Source organism: Manis javanica, chromosome 10 (genome assembly GCF_040802235.1).
Source record: "Manis javanica isolate MJ-LG chromosome 10, MJ_LKY, whole genome shotgun sequence".
NCBI classification, from domain to species: Eukaryota; Metazoa; Chordata; class Mammalia; order Pholidota; family Manidae; genus Manis; species Manis javanica.
In genome coordinates, this window is record NC_133165.1 from 76,103,137 (window position 1) to 76,115,623 (window position 12,487).

Genomic DNA, 12,487 nt, shown 5'->3' on the forward strand with positions numbered 1-12,487 from the left:
ATTGTGGCTTTAATTTACATTTTCCTGATGATTAGAGAAGTGGAGCATCTATTCATATGCCTGTTGGCCATCTGAATTTCTTCTTTGGAGAAGTGTCTGTTCAGATCCTTTGCCCATTTTTTAATTGGGTTATTTACTTTTTGGGTGTTGAGGTGTGTGAGCTCTTTATATATTTTGGATTTTAACACCTTATCTGATATGCCATTTACGAATATATTCTACTATACTGTAGGATGCCTTTTTGTTCTGCTAATGGTGTCCTTTGCTATACAGAAGTTTTTAGTTTGATGCAGTCCCATTTGTTCATTTTTGGGTTTGTTTCCCTTGCCCCATAAGATGTGTTCAGGAAAAAGTAGCTCATGTTTATTTTCAAGGTATTTTTGCCTATGTTTTCTTCTATGAGTTTTATGATTTCATGACTTACATTCAGGTCTTTGATCCATTTCAGGTTTACTTTTGTGTATGGAGTTAGACAGTAATCCAGTTTCATTTTATTATATGTAGCTGTCCAGTTTTGCCAACACCAGTTGTTGAAGAGAATGTCATTTCCCCATTGTATATCCATGGCTCTTTTATCATATATTAATTGGCCATATATGTGTGGTTTTATATCTGGGCTCTCTATTCTGTTCCATTGATCTATGGGTATGTTCTTGAGACAGTACTAAATTGTTCTGATAACTATGGCTTTGTAGTAGAGCTTGATGTTGGGGAGAGTAATCCTGCCAGCTTTATTTTTCCTTCTTAAGATTGCTTTGGCTATTCAGGGTATTTTGTGGTTCCATATGAATTTTAGAACTATTTGTTTTGGTCCATTGACAAATGCTATTGGTATTTTGTTAGGGATTGCATTGAATCTGTAGATTTCTTTAGGTAGGATGGCCATTTTGACTATTCTTATCCATGAGCAAGGGATGTATTTCCATTTATTGTTGTCTTCTTTAATTTCTTTCATGAGTGTCTTGTAGGTTTCAGGGTATAGGTCTTTCCCCTCCTTGGTTAGGTTAGATATTTTATTCTTTTGAAGCAATTATAAATGGAGTTGTTTTCCTGATTACTCTTTCTGCTAGTTCATCATTAGTACCTAGGAATGCAACAGATTTCTGTGTACTAATTTTGTATCCTGCAACTTCACTGAATTCAGTTATTAGTTATAGTAATTTTGGGTGGATTCTTTAGGAGTTTTTACGTACAATATCATGTCATCTGCAAAGAGTGACAGTTTCACTTCTTCCTTACCAATTTGGATGTCTTTTATTTCTTTGTGTTGTCTGATTGCCATGGCTAGGACCTCCAGCACTATGTTGAATAAAAGTGGGAGGAGTAGGCATCCTGTTTTTTCCTGATCTTAGAGGAAAACTTTCAGCTTTTCACTGTTAAGTATGATGTTGGCTGTGGGTTTGTCATACATGGCCTTTATTATGTTGAGGTACTTGCCCTCTTACCCCTTTTGTTGAGGGATTTTATCATGAACAGATGTTGAATTTTGTTAAATGCTTTTTCAGTGTCTATTGAGATGATCATGTGATTTTTGTCCTTTTTGTTGATGTGGTGTATGATGATGGATTTTCAAATATTGTGTCTTTCTTGCATCTCTAGAATAAATCCAGTCGATCATGATGGATGACCTTTCTGATGTATTTTTTAATTCAGTTTGCTAATACTTTGTTGAGGATTTTTGCATCTATGTTCATCAGGGATATTGGTCTGTAATTTTATTTTTTTGTGGTGTCTGTCTGGTTTTGGTATCAGAGTGATGCTGGCCTCATAGAATAAGTTTGGAAGTGTTCCCTCTCTTCTATTTTTTGGAATGCTTTAACAAGGATAGTACTAGCTCTTTTTAAATGTTTGGTAGAATTTGGCCATGAAATTGTCTGAACCTGGGTTTCTTTTGGCGGAGTTTTTTGATTACCAATTCAATTTCATTGTGGGTAATTGGTCTGTTTAGATTTTCTCTTTCTTCCTGGGTCAGTCTTGGAAGGTTGTATTTTTCTGGAAAACTATCCTTCTAGGTTATCCAATTTGAAATTAATGTATTCTTTTCTCATTGCACCCTATATATTCCTCTATCATAATAGATATTATAATGCCATATGTCTTAGTACATTTGGACTGCTATAAAAATATGACAGACTGGGTAGCTATAAATAACAAAAATTTATTTCTCACAGTTCTGGTACCTGGCAGTCCAAGGTCAGGGTGCCATTCTGCAGGCCTCTTCTTTCTGTTGATTGTTTCCTTTGTTGTGCAAATGCTTTTGGTATCTGTGCTTTTGGTGTTATATTCAAGAAATCATTGCCAAGGCCAATATTAAAAGCTTTTCCCATATATTTTCTTCTAGAAGTTTTATAGTTTCATGTCTGATGTTTAAGTCTTTAATCTATTTTTAATTTCTTTTTCTATATGGTAGAAAGTACAAGTCCAATTTCATTTTTTTGCATGTCGATATCCAGTTATCCCAACACCTTTTGTTGAAAAGACTATCCTTTCCCCATTTTGTATAGAAAGAAAGTACCTCAACATAATAAAAGCCATATTTAATAAACTCAGAGCTAAGATTATACTCCATAGTGAAGAGCTAAAAGCTTTTCCTCTAAGACTGGGAAAATCAAGAATGGCTACACTTACCACTTCTTTTCAACATATTTGAAGTCCTATCCAGAGCAATAAGATAAGAAGAAGAAACAAAAGGAGTACAAATCAGAAAGGAAGAAGTAAAATTATATGTTTGCAGATGTGATTTTAGGTTTAGAGAACACTAAAGAACATACACACACATGCACACATATTTTAGAATAAATTCACTAAAGTTACAAAATATGTAACTACAAACAAAAATAGTGCTTTCTACAAACAAAAATAGTGTTTTCCTGTACTAAAAACAAACTATACCAAAAGGAAATTCAAACAACAATCTTGTGATCCCATATACAATATCATCAAACAGAATAAAATACTTAGAAACAAACTTAACCAATGAGGTGGGGCTATTTTTAACTGCAAATCAACAAAAAGCAAAAAAATGTGAAAAATGTGGTATTCAATAGCATGAAAAACATACTGTTTACAATATGAGTGCTGAAACAAGAAGCCAGAGCATTGCCATGTTCGACCTAAGCTGGGAATGTTCATGTCAAGAGGCTCAAGTTTTGTGCTGCTGTACACATATCTGCAAATGACACTGAAAGAGCTGGGAGTACTGACTTTGGGGTTATGGATAAATTTTAACTAGTAGGAAAATTAACAAATACAGAATCTGAAAATAATGAGGGTCAACTCTTGAGGCCCATGCTATAGTATAACTTGTACACTAAAATTTTTAGTACATCATGAAATACTATTTGAAGTACATAGGATTTTGAAAAATCAGTTGTATGCAAAATACTTAAATGGGTTGCTTACCTCTTCTCTGGGACTTTCAGCATGATTCCTCTTGGTCACCATATATCAGGATGTCATCCTGTATGCTTCCCCAAAAGGATCTCTTCAAAACTAAAATGCTTTAATATCCTAAAAGAGGGTTTAAAAAGAGTATCAGGCAACCTAATAATTGGTGGAGAGACACAGTTAAAGAAGAAGGCTTGATGTCTCTGAAATCACAATATTCTGATGAATTGAAAATCATACTTGACTACTGTATAGTACTGGAGCAGGTGATTTTATTAAGTTCCCACATTTGAGAAGCAGTGTTTATAGAATGCCCTGTTTCTTTAGTTGATTCTTTTTCTTTCTTAATTCATAATATAGGAGCCACAAATTACATTCCTCATTGAATATATACTGAATATATCTATTCCTATTATTTCTAGTAACAAAAATGCTAGAGTCAGAACAAGATTTAATTACTATTTGAAAATCTTCCCCCATAGTTACAAGTAAACTTAATTCAGTATATTCTGTTTCTATACTTAAAAAAAAATAAGATTGTGTGATTAGCTTATAAAATAGTCTTTTATGAATGTGAGATGGAATAATTCTAGATTAATGTATATAATATGGGATAAAATGTCAGTGTTTAGTGTATATAATCCTTAATGGTTATAAGGATATATATTCAATTTGTTTTTATTGAATACACATGGTTATTCACACTGCATAAAATGCAATTCCTTGCATTTAAATAGTCATAAACTTTACATACACAATTAATGCAGAGTAAATATGCCCCTCAGATTGTCATTTGCACCCATAAAAATTTTTTTTCTAAAGAAAACAGTAATTACTGGCTGATAAACATGTTGCTATTTACATTTTTAACTAAAATTTTAAATATTCCAATCCAAGCTGTGTACAACACAAGCTCATATTCAATCTGATGATCTGGAGCTGTTTTTTAAAACATGATGCAATTTGAAGGAAATTTAATATAGCAGAATTTTTTTCCACGTGTAGAATGTTAGAAAATTGCTCACATTTCCCATAAAACAGCTGGCAAGCCTGTCGAACAAATTTCTATTTTTGGGGGATAGTTCAATATGTTTCTAAAAACAAAACAAAACAAAGGGAAGCTGCTACAACATAATACAAGTCATTGATTCAATTTCATCAAAAATATTTACTAGCACACCGAAAACATAATAATGAATCCAAGACATGGATATTTAATATGGAATTGAAATTATGTACTGAGTTTTCACATTCATTTCTTTGTGATATATATATAATACACTCTTGCTCTGTTCTCTCACCTCACTGGCCTACTTCTCATCACATGACTAATTAACATGTTGTAAGTATAAACTAATTTTATCTTAGACCCTGTTGCTATCTATAACTCAGCATTGGTTGAATGGTCCTAGTAATCAAAAATCATGACTTTACAGTCAAACATTTTCTTAAAAGAAATTATTTCAAGTGTAAATTCTCATTCAAAAAGCTTGCTACATAAGCCTTATTCTCATTCTAGAGTTTTCCTATTATAGGAACTGTAACTTATTAAATGCTCTTGGTGACATAAATCATGAATAATGGATTTATTTTAATATTAAACATAAATGTGTCAGTGTAAATTGAAATGCTGTTCCCAGAACCACTGTTTGACACCCCTCCTAACTAACCTAGATGAACTCCATCTGTCAAGGGTTATCAGTGATGTGCTTAACTCTTATGTTGTATATTATTTTCTTAACTACCTAAATCAGTTTTTTATGATCACAGTCTTATCATAAGCTATAAATTTGAAGCAATTATTTCCATTCAATAGTTATATCCTTCTTAATAATTTCACAAAAATTTGATTTCAAAATAATTCATTTTAGAAGCATTTTTCAAAAATATTTTTAAAAATATTTGTATGTAGTAGGCAAGAATCATTTTAAATGGGGCACAGGTCATTTAGATAACTGGCATAGCCTTTGTCTTGGTCATTGATATGTGTATAGCAAAAGTAGTATAAACAAATATGATATCCCAGTAAGTAATTAGGAGAAAGCAGAGGAATACTGAACTTTTCTATGTAGAATTATTTGTATTGCCTGAGGAATCTTGCTGAAGTTTCTGATTGCAGAGACCCAGGGGACAGTGTACAATGGTGTGATATTTGATGCAAAATATGATTACCAAAAGTTGGGAAATAGCAAGAATATTTATAGGTTGGATAAAGTCCCTGCATAGGTATTCTTTCTGAAGTAAAATATCTTGGAAAAATACAAGACCATTTCAGAACTAGTTTTATCTCAGAAAATGACCAAATTTCTCACTAGGAAAGAACATCTAAAGCAACTGTCTATTAGTTTTTAAAGTAAGTATCATCATACCATACAAAGCTTCAAAAAAGACTTGTAAGGTGAAAATCTGATACATAAATAGTAGGCTTTAAATAATAAGTAAAGTTATGGAAGGCAGTAAGGGGGTTTGCTTCATGTGAAAGCAAACAATTATAACTTACAAGGAAATATTGCAATGCAGTTCAGATTCTAAACACTTCTGTAAAATTGAATTATTTTTAAAGATATTAAAGGGATAGAACTTTTATTCTTGAAATCCCAACTTTAGATTAATATTTTTAATCAATTTATTTTGAGTTTAGTTTCCAAATTTATTTTGAGGTTTGTAAATGAAAACCACGATGAAGCTAAAACCACCTCACACCCACTGTTAGGATGGCTATTACAAAGAAAGAGAGAGTTTGGGGAAAGAGTGTAGTGAAATTGAAACATTTTGCACACAGTTAGTTGGAATGTAAAATGGTGCAGCCACTATAGAAAACAGTGTGGAAATACATCAACAAATTAAAAATAGAACTACCATATGACTCAGCGATCACACTTCTGGGTAGATCTAAAAGAACTGAAGTCAGGATCTTGAAGAGATATCTGCACTCCCATGTTCACTGCAGAATTATTCATAATTGAAGACCAGGAAGCAACCTAAATGTCCATTGACAGATGAATAGAAAAGAGAATGCAGTTTGTACATTGGAATGGAATACTTTCCAGTTCTAAAAAAGATGGAAGTCCTGTCGTTTGCAACAACATGGATGAACTGGCATACATTATGCCAAGTGAAATAAGCCAGTCACAGAAAGATAAATATTACATGAGTCCACTTATCTGATATATCAAAAAGAATTAAACTCATAGAAGCAGGGAGTAGAATGGTGGTTGCTAAGGGCTGGAGAGGAGGTGGGAAATGGAGAGTTGTTGACAAATAGGTATACAGTTCCAGTTACACAAGATGAGTAAGTTCTAGAGATTTGCTGTACAACACAGTGTCCACAATTAACAATACTGTATTGTACACTTAAAATTTTAAGAGGGTAGATCTAATGGTAAGTGTTCTTAACTACAATACATAAAATTTGAAAACATATGGACCACAAATTTCCCATAAGTTTTTCTAGAGATTTCCAAAGTTGTCACTTTTTTCAGTTTCTTGATACACTTAACTCCCAAGAGTTATATGAGAAGATTGACATGAACTAAGACATCATAGACATATAACTGAACCTTGTAAATTTTATTAGGGAAGCACTTTTGGTAAAAAGTTAAAGTAGAAGTTCCCTCAGCATTTTCGTTTAGGAGTAAAAATTGCATCAGCACTTTCATTTTCATCCCCATTTTCAAATTCTGTAAAAATTAAGACCTTTAACTTGCCATTCAAAGTTTTAAGCCTGAAACAAATCGTATACCATATCTTACCTCTGATTTTATTTTGCCTGTAGTGGAAGAAAAATGGCCACTAAAAATGCCTTTGATTTACATATAAATCCCTTCATAGCTGCATTAAATCATGTAATATAGAATGTAGTTAACCAATGCTCTTTTCCTAAAACCCTTGGAAATGCTTATTTTCTATGCTTTTGAGAAATTCACATTAAAAAGTTGATAACCTGACATTCATTATAATAGCCTGATTATATTCAATATTATTCATCTAATAATCTGATAGTTCAGAATTGTTCCATCTTACATTGTTACATACATACAGGGTAGTGTATAAAAACCTGAGAAATTGCATTCTGTACTGATAGAGTACATACACACAAGTGCATTTTAAAAGAATATACAGAGATGAAATTCTCATGAGAAATCAAAAAACCTTTGTAAGACTATAATACCAATAATGTTTCCCCCCCTATTTAGAGCAGCAATTGATGCAAAAATATTGTTTTCCTGGGGCTAGGTGGTCTGCCTTTGTGTTCTATTTATGAGTTTGTATGTATCTTATTATATCCCGGGCTGCCTAATAAAGGAAGAAAATGTTCTCTTTGAAATTATATAATTTTGCATGACACAGATACATTGTAGATAATTATAAATACATTAAGTGAACGTTGGAAGCACTCTAAAGCAAAAAGATGGATATAGTTTAAAGCTCTTAAAAAATAGGTTACAGTTAGGTAATTTTACTGATGATAAAATTTCACTAGAAGCTCTACATAGCTACTTCCTGCCAATTACATTAATTTTCTAGAATTTGTGTCTGGCTCTGGAGACATTTTACAGAAAATGTCTGGTTTATCCTGCTTATGCTCTCCAGTTCTACTTTCCATTCCAATTATGATTAGTTATATTCTGGTATCACTAGAATTTAGAATTTTCTCAACAGAAGGAAAAAGGGAAGAAAGAAAGCAACCAAAACACAGGAGTACTATAATTACTACTAATGGCCAAAAGGAAGGGTTAGAAATCACACGATATTTAATATAACAGCATTGAAATATTAATCTTTAAAGGACAAAGACTATAATGGCTATACTACCCTGATATAAGAAGATAAAATATATCCAGTTAAAAATGGAAATTATTTATACAAGTAATTGAAAAACCTTAATGACTACAAAATTATGTTATTTCATAACATTATTGAAAATACCCTTTACAGTGAAAAATCTGGAATCCAAAAGCTTCTGCTTGACATATTTTGGGTTGAAATGATTTGCCCTGTGAAAAACACCATCACCCTTCCTTAAGGAGTGAATCATCATGATCATATTACCATCATTAGCATTACCATCTTCCTCACTTTTATAACTACTTATGGTTATTCTATCCTTAAATTTATATAGTGCCACATTGTTTTCAAAGTGCAATTGCATCATGTTTACCTGTTACATGTTATATGTTTATTATGTTACATATTTTATTATTTATACTAAATTTGAGTTTAGGGCTGGGAGATGGAAAATACAGATAGAGAGATGCATACATCATATATATCATTAGAAAAGGCAAACAAAACAGCATTATTTTCCTTTCTTAAGCCTATGTATAGATCTGGTTATATCACTGATCACAATTTTCATACCAGTCTCCTTAATTTTTGATAAGCAACATGCAGTAAAAGACTTCAGAAAAAAATTATTCAACTAATAAGAGATATTCAAGACTTGAACACCTTTAAAACAGATGCTCCAAAAGGGCTTTGGCAATCAAGTAAGCAATGTAGCCATCTATAGAGTTGAGTCTGATCAAGATTATCTGACACAACAAAGTGTAAATAAATGGGGTGGAGTTTTTGTTCCAATGATCATCAACTTTATATCCAAGACACATTTCTATCTGGTTACTCCTTGAGAAATGAAGCATATTTCTCGCCATGTATCCAAATATCTTGGGGAGAAAATAGAAATAATGTTTTTGTATGACTTACTTAACTTACTCTGGTGAACTTCTATGCAAGGATGCATCAAAGAGAACAACTCTTTCTCATGACTTATTTAAGTATCTCCTACTTCCATTCTCACTCTTCCAGCCTGGTTATATCGGGTAATCAACTGTCCACTTTACTGACACAATTGCAAGCTTTTGCTACCTTTCATTTCTAGATGTAAAATTAAAATAGAAATAATTAATCACCTTTATCTACCTGTACTTTAAAAGAAATAAAAATGACTCCTCAAATATTTTCCACAATTTCAAGTCTCTACATTAGAGCTAATGTTTCCCTCAAATGGGAACTTTACCTCTCCTCTTCTCTAATTGGCATTTATGACTCTTAGATATCAATCCAATGTTTCCCCCTTCAAAGTCCTTTTCCCCATTGTTTAAAATTTTTTTTCACATTAATCATTACCTCTTAATGCTCTGTAAGTGCAGCACAATGTGTGACAATTCACAACCATTTCCAACATGGCTACTCTAGTACAAATAACCTTAATTTCACATGAAGTATTATAATAATCTGCTTTTACATGTGCACTTCAAATCCCCACCTACCTATTTTGAAGCCAGCAGCCATGGTGACTTTCAAAAACATAAATTGAATTATATCACTTCTCTGCTCAAAGTCCTCCAATAATTCCCACCTCTTATGAAATTGTACAGTTTGGTGCTCCACTGTATTTCTGAACTTGCCCTTCAGTTCTCATTCCATTCCAGTCTCACTGGATTCCTTGCAGTTTTCCATATAGGTCAAGAATGCTACCTTTTCAGGGTCCTTGCATTTGCTGTTCCCTTTTTCTGGAACACTACTTCAATAAATCAGGGGACAGCAAATGATAGACCCGAGGCCAAATACAGCCTACTGCCTTATTTTGTAAAGTCTTGTTGGAACACAACTACACTCATTTCTTTATGTATTATAGTTGATTTTGAACTATAATGGCAGAATTGAGTAGGTGAGAGCCACTAAACCTAACATATTTACTATTTGGTTTATTAGTGAAAAAATGTACTGAATTCTGGCATAAAGACATGGTTCATAACAGTCACTACCTTATAACCCCACAAGCATATACACATACACACATGCACACACATTCTCTTTCATAACTTAACTTATTTTTTTTTGTAGATAATTATTTTTTATTGAAGGGTAGTTGACACACAGTATTACATTAATTTCAGGTGTACAACATTTATGTACATGATAATTCTAGCTACCAGCTATCACCATACAAACTTGTTACAATATTTTGACTATATTCCTTATGCTATACATTACATCCTGGTTACTTATTTATTTTACAATTGGAAGTGTGTACTTTTTTTTTTTTTTGAGAGGGCATCTCTCATATTTATTGATCAAATGGTTGTTAACAACAATAAAATTCTGTATAGGGGAGTCAATGCTCAATGCACCATCATTAATCCACCCCAAGCCTAATTTTTATCAGTCTCCAATCTTCTGAAGCATAACGAACAAGTTCTTACATGGAGAACAAGTTCTTACATGGAGAACAAATTCTTACATAGTGAATAAGTTACATGGTGAACAGGACAAGGGCAGTCATCACAGAAACTTTCAGTTTTGCTCATGCATTATGAACTATAAACAATCAGTTCAAATATGAATATTCACTTGATTGATTGATTGATTGATTGATTTTTGTGAGGGCATCTCTCCTATTTTTTTTGAACAAATGGTTGTTAACAACAATAAAATTCTGTATAGGGGACTCAATGCTCAATGTATAATCATTAATCCACCCCAAGCCTAATTTTCATCAGTCTCCAATTTTCTAAAGCATAACGAACAAGTTCTTACATGAACAAATTCTTACATAGTGAATAAGTTACATGGTGAACAGTACAAGGGCAGTCATCACAGAAACTTTCAGGTTTGCTCATGCATTATGAACTATAAACAATCAGTTCAAATATGAATTTTCGTTTGATTTTTATACTTGATTTATATGTGGATACATTTCTCTCTTTATTATTATTATTTTTAATAAAATGCTGAAGTGGTAGGTAGATACAAGATAAAGGTAGAAAACATAGTTTAGTGTTGTAAGAGAGAAAATGTAGATGATCAGGTGTGTGCCTGTAGACTATGTGTTAATCCAAGCTAGACAAGGGCAATACAACATCCATGTATGCAGAAGATTTCTCTCAGAATGGTGGGGGGGGGGGAGGTTCTAAGCCTCACCTCTGTTGATCCCCATTTTCTCACCTGATGGCCCCCCTGCGACTGTGCCTGTCTTAGGTTGTTCCTCCCTTGAGGAATCTTACCCGTCTCTGGCTAACCAGTCATCTTCTGGGGCCATACAGGGAAATGTAAAGTTGGTAAGTGAGAGAGAAGCCTTATTGTTTGAAAAGGTTAGCTTTTTACTTCTTTGCATATTTATGCCCTGTGGCTTCTATGCCCAGCATTTGTCTTGAGGTATCTTTACCACTTGGAAGAATTATGATACTCGGTAAATTTGATATGAGGCACGAATTCTATTTAAGGGTTGTAATTAGGAAGGAGGAAGAAAAGCTATAGAAGTAGCAGGTGGAAGAAAACATGGGAAGATTGATTATTTCTTTGACATATCTTCTTGTAGAGTAACTTCAGCATGTATAGGTTTTAAACTACTAATTAAATTGCACACACATTAACATAATAGGAGTACAGTTACATAACCAAAGCAGACCTATAATTACCAGCCATCTCCAGTGAAACCAAGAAAACCAGTTAGGCACCTTAGACATTTGTGAAAACTTATCTATGATATGGTGGATATTGTCCAACTGAACTTGAACAGTCTGAGAGAAATCAGACAAATTAAAACAACCCATTCCTGGGGACTGTTCACATCCCATATGTTCTTTTAACAGTAGATAGTCTGTAGTTGTAAGATTTTGGAGTGCTACAATTTGCACTTCTCCTAATTCTTGGTTGAGTTCCAACAGTATAGATCCAGTCAAATTTGTTGTTTTACTGTATGCACAGGCCAGCTTAGATATCTCCTTCTTCATTCCCATGGCAAGTCCAGGAACCAGTGGGATGAGTGCATCTACAGCTGTAGCAGCGCATGGATCTTTCTTGGGGTTTTTTGATGATCATCTTCTGGTATGAGTCTTCCAGAGAGTGCTGATGTTGGAAGTTCTTTTTCATATCGTCTCTTAGTTCATTTTCAGGGTAGCCAAATTAGGCTTTGATCCTCTGTATAAACACGAACAGACCTTTTGTATACACTTTTATATGCCCTTTATACCATTGTGTAGAACTCAATGGAGGTCACCACACAGGAACTGCTTTTTTTTTTTTTTATCATTCATAACTTAACTTTATGTGATTTTATACATGAAGATTTTCCTGACCATTCTAAATCAAATAT

At 33.1% G+C, this 12,487-nt stretch overlaps 1 protein-coding gene across 1 annotated transcript in view; it reads right to left on the reverse strand.

The window, feature by feature from the left end:
* LOC140843857 (endogenous retrovirus group FC1 Env polyprotein-like) overlaps positions 1-12,487 on the reverse strand; it is a 224,261-nt gene that overhangs the window by 24,602 nt on the left and 187,172 nt on the right. The gene's annotated exons all lie outside the window — the stretch shown is intronic.